The sequence below is a fragment of the Schistocerca piceifrons genome, chromosome 3 (genome assembly GCF_021461385.2).
Source record: "Schistocerca piceifrons isolate TAMUIC-IGC-003096 chromosome 3, iqSchPice1.1, whole genome shotgun sequence".
Taxonomy (NCBI): Eukaryota; Metazoa; Arthropoda; class Insecta; order Orthoptera; family Acrididae; genus Schistocerca; species Schistocerca piceifrons.
Window position 1 is genome coordinate 104,843,981 of NC_060140.1, and position 10,064 is coordinate 104,854,044.

General features: G+C 44.8%; 1 pseudogene; it reads right to left on the reverse strand.

Annotated features, from left to right (window-relative positions):
* Positions 1–829: 829 nt before the first annotated feature.
* Positions 830–947, reverse strand: LOC124790858 (annotated as a pseudogene).
* Positions 948–10,064: the final 9,117 nt, after the last annotated feature.

Here is a 10,064-nt window from a genome sequence, read left to right on the forward strand (position 1 = left end):
CCATCCCACACACAACCCCTCCTCCCAGGCTCTCCCACACTCTTTGCGCCGCGGAGCGACCGGCAAACTTTTTTCACGTCTGATCCGGACCGGCCGCGCCGTCCACTCGGTGCTCGCTTGTTCCCGGCTGTGCTCACACACCCCGCCCAGCCGTCTCCTTGGACCGCCGGCGCGCGGGGACCGCGTTTCATCTCCCTGTTACAAACGGAGGGAGAGCCTTGTATGTCCAAAGTCTTGACGCCGGCAACCGCAGTTGCTTATTCTAAATCTGCGACATATCTGATCTAAAATAATGTAATAAGGTATCTAGAACAGAATCACCTTATCCGTACCAACCAGCATGGATTCCGAAAACGTCGATCGTGTGAACCCCAAGTCACGATTTCCTCACATGACGTCCTGAAAGCCGTGGATTAAGGCAGTCGGGACTGTGTGGTATCGAGGACGCCTTCGTTGTAACACTTGCAGTGCTGGTCTTGTACGTAGCTGCCATCACCTGTGGACTGGCCTAAATACGTGGTTTTCTTGGAGGTTGTAATTCGTGTGTGCAAGTATGTAGTGGGAATTTCAAAATTTTTCTGGTTTTATTGGATTTTCTACATTAAATTTACATACCTTGGCGTTAATAGTGCTACGTCTTCAGGCCACGAGTGGCCTACCGGGTCCATCCGACCGCCGTGTTACCCTTAGTGGAGAATGCGGATAGGAGGGGCGTGGGATCAGCACACCGTTCTCCCGGTCGTTATGATCGTATTCTTGACCGAAGCCGCTACTATTCGGTCGAGTAGCTCCTCAATTGGCATCACGAGACTGAGTGCACTCCGAAAAATGGCAACAGCGCACGGCAGCCTGGATGGTCACCCATCCAAGTGCCGACCACGCCCGACAGCGCTTAACTTCGATGATCTTACGGGAACCGGTGTATCCACTGCGGCAAGGCCGTTGCCCCTTGGCGTTAATAGTGCTGAATCTAAATTCACAAATAAAACTTCAATTTAATAATTATTATTTTTAAAAAAATTGAAAAGGAGTTGTACTGTTCAGGTGTACATCTTAATAACCAAACAGTTGATTTTTCTGTTTAAATTTCTTTAACAGGCAATTTAAATCTAAAGAAATACACACGACACAAGAACAAAATAAAATTTTGCATCCAGAGTGGGTAGTAATTTACCCGCAGGAGAATCCTTCGTAACAACAGAAACTGCGAAAATAACACGATAAACGTATAATCTGAATCATCGTCAAACTGTATCATTTCGTTTTCATGATCTGCATAATAGTAAAAGGGCTTTGTAAATCAATTGCTTCCGGCGTTCCTTCTCTTCACTGCACATTTTGAACACAAAATCAACATAAAGCACAAAAAAACTCACGAAACAGAGAGTTTGAACATCAGCTTACGCCTACAAAACAAGAGACAATAACAGGTTCTTTTTCTAGTCATAACGCTACTACCAACGAACAGGAACTATGAAGCCTGCAGACGTCACAGACGATTTTGGGGTAAATATACGGTGGGGTAAATATACGTTTGACACCGTAGAAAATCATCATAAATCGCTTAACGTAATATTACGTCCACCACACATTCCCATTGCCCGCAAGCGCAGTAATATGATGTCAGCCGTACGCTGTTAACGATTACCATCGCAACTCGCGTATAATATCCGTCATGTTCTGTTCCGTATTTCTCGATAATACAAAACGTGCTGCCCTTCTTGAAACTTTTTCGATGTACTCCATCGTTCCTATCTGGTCGGGATCCCATACCACGTAACAATATTCCAGAAGAGAACGGACAAGCATAGCGTAGGCAGTCATTTCGGTAGATTTATTTCATTTTCTAAGTGTTTTACCAATAAATTTCAGCCTTTGGTTCGCCTTTCCCAGAACATTCTTTGTATGATAGTTGCAATATAAGTTGTTTGGAATTGAAATCCCTACGTTTATGTTTGAATCAACAACCTTCAAAGTTGCGTGATTTATCATGTAACCTAAACATATCGTGTGTAAGTGTGTGTTTTTATTTTGTGCTGATGTGGATGACTTCACACTTGGTATTGTTTGTGGTAAATTGCTATATATATATATATATATATATATATATATATATATATATATATATATATATATATATATATGTATATATATATATATTTTTTTTTTTTTTTTTTTTTTGGGAGAGTGAACTAAAATACCTACAGTTGTTTCACGTGCAACAGCACGAGCGCATACCATGAATGCATTACAACAGTATTATGAAGTGTTTTTGATGTTCAAATTTGTATAATTAAACTAAAACGGCGAACAGTGCCAGTTGCAGGTTGTCTGTTTAGTGTCTTTCAGGGGCAACAAAAAATTTATTTTTTCAGTGTTTCATGTAATTTGATTAACCGAATTAAAAAGTTGAAAATGCTGTCATAATCTACTCACTGAGAGGTCATAATCTTATATTGAAGGCTTAACATAGTAAGAAAAGTGATAAGTGATTCAGCTGCCGCAACCGCTAGGTTTCATGCAACCTGCAGCACTTTCAAATACTAAACACAAGATTTTCATGCACTCTTGCTCGTTACCATTAGTCCTGCAGAGAACATGAACGGGACATTTCTGTAGTAAATTTAATGTAGTTTAATTTTGTACCAGGATATGTTGTCGTTGAAGGCTGTAGTTTTCGAATTATTCAAGAAAAATGTACAAAAGAGATCTCCAAACTCGTTTTTCTTGAATAATTTGAAAGCCATGGTCTCTAGCGAAAAGGTATCCCAGTACAAAATTTAATTACATTAAATTTTCTTTATAAAGGTCTTGTTCATTATTTTTGTAGGACCAGTAGTTTGTGTGTAGCGAGCAAGAAAATCTGGTGCATGATTTTTGAAGGTGTTGCGGGTTGCATAAAGTCCAGAAGTAGGGGCAGATGAATAACCCTGGATATCTTAATGGCACCGTATCCAGACTATATTCACCCGTTATTTCAGAATGTGAGTGCTTAGCCACTTCCAGCAAACTGTACACACAATGTGAGGCTTTCAAGAAACTTTTTCACGCTGATACCACCCAGAAACTACCGAAAGGGAAAAAGTTAGTCGCGTACTATATTTTCGCTGTTCTTGCAGTGGATTCTTCTAATAATCGCGGATGTAGGTTACTGAAAGCACAAAACGGAAACGATACGTCCCACAGTGGCCGGGAAGCGAGCAATGGCGTTATGCGGTGGGAAGAGTCGGCTTCACGAGGTATATGTTCCTATGCAACGCCAAAGACTCGCTTGCATTGTGCTTGAAACAGCCAGTACCGTAGTATTCCGTGCGCTTAAAACATTGAAGAGCCAAAAAACAGATACACGTGCCTAATATCGTGAAGGGCCCCCGCGAGCACGCAGAAGTGCCACAACACGACGTGGCATGGACTCCATTAATGTCTGAAGTAGCGCTGGATAGAACTGACGCAATGAATCTTCCAGGGCTGTCCATAGATCCTTGAGATCTCTTCTGAAAAGCACATTGCAAGGCATCTCAGATATGCTCAGTAATGTTCATGTCTGGGGAGCTTGGTGGCTGGCGAAAATGTTTAAATTCAGAAGCCACTCTGTAGCAGTTCTGGACGTGTGGGATGTCGCATTGTTGTGCTGCAATTGCCCAAGTCCGTCGGAAAGCACAGTGGACATGAATGGATGCAGGATGCTTACGTACGTGTCACCTGTCAGAGTCGTATCTAGACGTATCAGAGATCCCATATCACTCCAACTGCACACGCACCACATCAGTACAGAGCCTCCACTAGGTTGAACAGTCTCCTGCCGACATGCATGGATCAATGAGGTTATCTCCATACCAGTACACGTCCATTCGCTCGATACAATTTGAAACGAGACTCGTCCGACCAGGCAGCATGTTTCCAGTCAACAGTCCAATGTCAGTGTTGACGGGCCCAGGGTAGGCTTAGTGTCGTGCGGTCATAAAGGGTACACACGAGTGGGGATTGGGCTCCGAAAGCCCATGTCGATGATATTTCGTTGAATGTTTCGCACGCTGACACTTGTTGATGGCCTAGCATTGAAATCCGCAGAAATTTGCTGAAAGGTCACACTTCTGTCATGTTGAACGATTCTCTTCAGACGTTGTTGGTCCCGTTCTTGCAGGATCTTTTTCCAGCAGCAGCGAGAGATTTGTTGTTTTACCTGGTTGCTGATATTCACGTTACACTCATGAAATGGTCGTAGGGGTAAATCCCCACTTCGTCGCTACCTCGGAGATGCTGTGTCCCATCGCTCGTGCGCGAACTATAATACCACGTTCAGATTTACTTAAATCTTGATAGCCTGCCATTGACGCAGCAGTAACCTATCTAACAGCTGCGCCAGACACTTGTTGTCATATAGGCGTTCTACATCTACATCTACATTTATACTCCGCAAGCCACCCAACCGTGTGTGGCGGAGGGCACATTACGTACCACTGTCATTACCTCCCTTTCCTGTTCCAGTCGCGTATGGTTCGCGGGAAGAACGGCTGCCGGAAAGCCTCCGTGCGCACTCTAATCTCTCTGATTTTACATTCGTGATCTCCTCGGGAGGTATAAGTAGGGGGAAGAATATGTTCCATACCTCATCCAGAAACGCACCCTCTCGAAACCTGGACAGCAAGCTACACCGCTTTGCAGAGCGCCTCTCTTGCAGAGTCTGTCACTAGAGTTTGCTAAACATCTCCGTAACGCTATCACGCTTACCAAATAACCCTGTGACGAAACGCGCCGCTCTTCTTTGGATCTTCTCTATCTCCTCTGTCAACCCGACCTGGTACGGAACCCACACTGATGAGCAATACTCAAGTATAGGTTGAACGAGTGTTTTGTAAGCCACCTCCTTTGTTGATGGACTACATTTTCTAAGGACTCTCCCAATGAATCTCAACCTGGCACCTGCCTTACCAACAGTTAATTTTATATGATCATTCCACTTCAAATCGTTACGTATGCATACTCCCAGATATTTTACAAAACTAACTGCTACCAGTGTTTGTTCCGCTATCATATAATCATACAATAAAGGATCCTTCTTTTTATGTATTCGCAATACATTACATTTGTCTAAGTTAAGGTTCGGTTGCCACTCCCTGCACCAAGTGCCTATCCGCTGCAGATCTTCCTGCATTTCGCTGCAATTTTCTAATTCTGCAACTTGTCTGTATACTACAGCATCATCCACGAAAAGCCGCATGGAACTTCCGACACTATCTACTAGGTCATTTATATATATTGTGAAAAGCAGTGGTCCCATATCACTCCCCTGTGGCACGCCAGAGGTTTATTTTTACGTCTGTAGACGTTTCTCCATTGAGAACAACATGCTGTGTTCTGTTTGCTAAAAACTCTTCAATCCAGCCACACAGCTGGTCTGATATTCCGTAGGCTCTTACTTTGTTTATCAGGCGACAGTGCGGAACTGTATCGAACGCCTTCCGGAAGTCAAGGAAAACGGCATCTAACTGGGAGCCTGTGTCTAATATTTCCTGGGTCTCATGAACAAATAAAGCGAGTTGGATATCACACGGTTGCTGTTTCCGGAACCCTTGTTGATTCCTACGTAGTAGATTCTGGGTTTCCAGAAATGACATGATACGCAAGCAAAAAACATATTCTAAAGTTCTACAACAGATTGATGTCAGAAATATAGGCCTATAGTTTCGCTCATCTGCTCGACGACCCTTTTTGAAAACTGGAACTACCTGTGCTCTTTTCGAATCATTTGGAATCTTCCGTTCCTCTGTACTTGCGGTACACGGCTGTTAGAAGGGGGGCAAGTTCTTTCGCGTACTCAGCGTAGACTCGAATTGGTTGCGTTGCCGACCGTAGCACCGTATTGTGCCTGTTTACATATCTCTGTATTTGAATATGCACGCCTATACCAGTTCCTTTAGCGCTCCAGTGAGTAATGCCGCGCCTGCACGATAGAATGAATTTCATCATATCAGTGCTCCGGGCGAGAGATAACGTGACGGATACAGAACTGACGTGGTTTGCAGGCGGGAGGTAGCATTTCCAGTTTGCGGGTACGACTTCGCCGCCGCATCTTCCAATCGCCGTAAGCAGATTCTTCCGTTTATGCAGAAGGGTCTGGGACTCGCCTCCAAAAGGCACAATTTCTATGCAGCGGAAGTTGGCCGTGCGGACGAGCGGCTAGCGTGGGAACGGAACGGTTCGGCGCAGCTGACTGGGTGGCCGCGCCGCTCAACTTGGGTAATGAACGCGCGGCGGGGGAGGTACGGTATGTTTACCCGCGAGGCGCATTGGCGTTCGTTCCGCCGGGCGCTGTTTCGGCTCCGGGAGCTGGCGGTGGCGGCGGCGGCGGCACAGTAAACTATCCGGCGACGGCGCCGAGATTGGCCGAGCGCGCGGGCCCGGGCGGCCGCCAACTTTTAAATTCATGGACTGGTGCGCCGTGCGCGGCTTAGCCGCAAGTCTTGCGCTATTCATTTCCTGCCGCCCGCGGCGGTGCCAGTTTTATGATGCCGCCCTTATATTCGGCGCAGCTTAAAAGAATATTAGAGGCGGATCTCTCCTCGGCCGGCGCCGCATCGTTAAGTAGTTATAACGCCGCCTTCCCGGCGAAATTTTAAATTAACGTTAATATTTCATTGCACTCACACTGAAAATGAAATTGCTTAAGGTCTCACTTACGGAAGGTTTCGTATACTCCCCGTATACAGCTGTAGACTACTCGGGAAATCGAAGAAGGACGCGTGCCAGAGCACGGTTCTGCTGTGTATCACAGGGTGAGCCTAAACTCCGCCGACCTACTCCGAGGTGTTACAGAGGGTGTCCTGAGAGACGATTTATGGCTGCGTGGAAACGTCCTCCAACGACGCTGCACAGCGCCAAAGCTATAGGGAACGTGCTTGCCACTGGTAATACTTTCGACAGCAGACGCCAGTTGTAACGCTGGCTCCTCTCCCACCATGTGGCTGGCTCGCGTGGACGCACTCGAGGCCGTTCGACGACGGGAATGCTGACAGATCTATTGTTTGCGATCTGTCAGCGAATAAACTGAAGTTTTCTGCATAAGGGGTGGCCTAGCACTCTGTAGCGTCGTTGGGTGATGCTTCCGGAATTCGGTTCTTATCCGCAATTTGTTCAAGACACCCTCTCTAACCTCATGAAGGTTGTCGCTGACGTTCACGTTCACAAAATATAATAAGGTATCTTACCACGCTCTTCGGTATACAGGGTGGTCCATTGACAGTGACCGGGCCAAATATCTCACGAAATAAGCGTCAAACGAAAAAACTAAAAAGAACGAAACTTGTCAATGGTTCTGTCAAACTGAGTTTTATTTCGAAACTTCCTGGCAGATTAAAACTGTGTGCTCGACCGAGACTCGAACTCGGGACCTTTGCCATTCGCGGGCAAGTGCTCTACCAACTGAGCTACCGAAGCACGACTCACGCCCGGTCCTCACAGCTTCGCTTCTGCCAGTATCTCGTCTCCTACCTTACAAACTTTACAGAAGCTCTCCTGCGAATCTTGCAGAACTAGCACTCCTGAAAGAAAGGATACTGCGGAGACATGGCTTAGCCACAGCCTGGGGCTTACAATCGCCCGAAACCGGTCGAGACTGAAGAAATAAATCTTTTACAGCTGAAGCGATGTATTACCTGATTCCACGATGCTTAGTTGCGCATATCCTGTCAACCAAATTTCGTGCTATCCAATAGTATTTATTGAGGTTGGGGGACATGGGGGCTCACACAACACGACTATATCGATAAAACCCATTACTGCACTTCGATACCATCGTAAGATGGCTTTTTATGGGTTACATGTTCTGAGATATTACGCATGAGCGTAATGATTCTTTCATTTTTCGGGTGTGGTTCCCGTGTGCTGACGTGGCGTTTCAACTGTCGACATTATTCTGGAGCGATTTCATAAATTACGCGTAAAACGCACTGCGAAGTGTCATTTGTGTCTGTCTAGCCAAGTCCATTATCGCTCGTTAACGAGACGGAGGTACCTGTTTCGAATTCGGTTGGCGCAGGGAGTTTCCACCTCGGGTATCGGTTTGGCAAGTGGATAAGAGGTGATGGCATATGGTATCTGATCATGACTCGTGTGTGTGTGTATGTGTGTGTGTGTGTGTGTGTGTGTGTGTGTGTGTGTGGGCGCGCGCGCCATCGTGAGCTGAGCCATGAAAACAGAGTTAGCTTCTTCTGATACATGTCCTTCGAAAAAATTTTTTCACCATTTGTTTTCTAAAAGATTTTTTATTTTCTTATTCATTCAGTATAAGTATTATCTCAAAAGCCGATGTCCTGGATTAAATTCAAAATGTATGCGCAGTGTTCCTAGATGTAAGACCGCGCCGTCTGAGGTTGAGAGGCTGTAAGTATTGCTCGTTTTGGGATGGCGAGTAGCAGTAGATCGGTCGGTGGCTGTCCAGCAACGAGAGGCTCAATTTTTTGTGAGATATTACTCGTATACACCATCGGTGGTGGCAGTCCATAAATTAAAAACTCGGTACATAAGTTTTTAATTTGATATCTTTTAGTTTCCCAATTAGTTTTAATTTTCATTATATATATTCCATTGATCGTGACCGGGCCAAATATCTCACGAAATAAGTATCAAACTAAAAAACTACAAAGAACGAAACTCGTCTAACTTGAAGGAGGAAACCAGATGGCGCTATGGTTGGCCCGCTAGATGGCGCTGCCATAGGTCAAACGGATATCAACTGCGTTTTTTTAAAAATAGGAACCCCCATTTTTTATTACATATTCGTGTAGTACGTAAAGAAATATGAATGTTTTAGTTGGACCACTTTTTTCGCTTTGTGATAGATATCCACCAGATGCTCTGGTTTTCCGCCAAAAGAAACTCAATGGTAGTTTTCTGCTTGTAACGCATCACCACTACAGACTCCATTTGGAAGATGTTAGAACATTTAGTCTTAACAAACTTACATATAACACAAAGCAAAATGAGTAAGTAAGCAAGAACAAAACATTTAAGAAAAGTTAACAGTGCACTCAAGCAAAACTATTGAACGCTTAACAAAAAGTACAAATATTACAAGAGAATAAAAGAAAACCATTCCTATTGAAGCACACTACACGAATTTTGTAATGGTGAACTACAAGGGTTGAAGTATTTTGAAGAGAAAAAATTCATTCGATTATGTCGGAGCGCAAGTGCGAGAAAAATAGCACTAGGTGGAACTATTCACGGGCGGCAGCGAAAATAATAGTTTGAAAGGTAAACCGCTGAACCTTTAGGTCAGATTGCATAGAACATCTACGGTTTATCTTCTATGTTGTGAGAAAGGAGAAGCTTAATACTGTTCCACGTATCTGGTATCTCGGCGTGGCAGCCAAAGAAAGAAAAGCCGGTGGCGTGCAGTGCAGATGTTTCAGCGAATAGCGCACAAGGTTCATCACAGTGCATTTGGGAAATCATAAAACACTCCGAATGAGTAACTTCAAAGATGGTGTGGAGAGCTCCGTAAATGAGTCTTTTACGGCGAGGTGGCCGCGAAGCGCCTGCAGAATTTCCCTCAGGCCGCAGCTACGAAATGTATCGGCGCGCCGCACGAACTGACCCTAATGAAAGGCCGCTGCATTTTCCATTCCAGGATTACGCAGTCATAAAGTCGGCTACGCAGTGCGGAAGAGGTTGCCCATACCCTCATTTGCTTAATGTCTCTGTAATTAGCGTTTGGACTGGAAGTAGGTATTACAGCGGAAATTCGATGTCAATAAATGTAATAACCTATGCAGTTCTACTTGCGGTAAATGAGCACAATTTACTTTTTCTGCCACTGCTTTTTGACAGCTAAATTGGTAAGTCGTGTTCAGACAACACAGTTTAATCATCTCCCTTTTTATATATTTCAACAGTTTACGTGTCTGCACGCTGTTACGTCACTGAGATATGTTACGATATCTGTACACTGTTACATGATTGAGGTATGTTACGATTGTTTCCGGAGGCTCCTGCAGTTGTTCTGGTTGACACCACCTCTGTCGGTGCTTTCGAGCTTTCTTAAATGTTCCTGCTTCGCACAA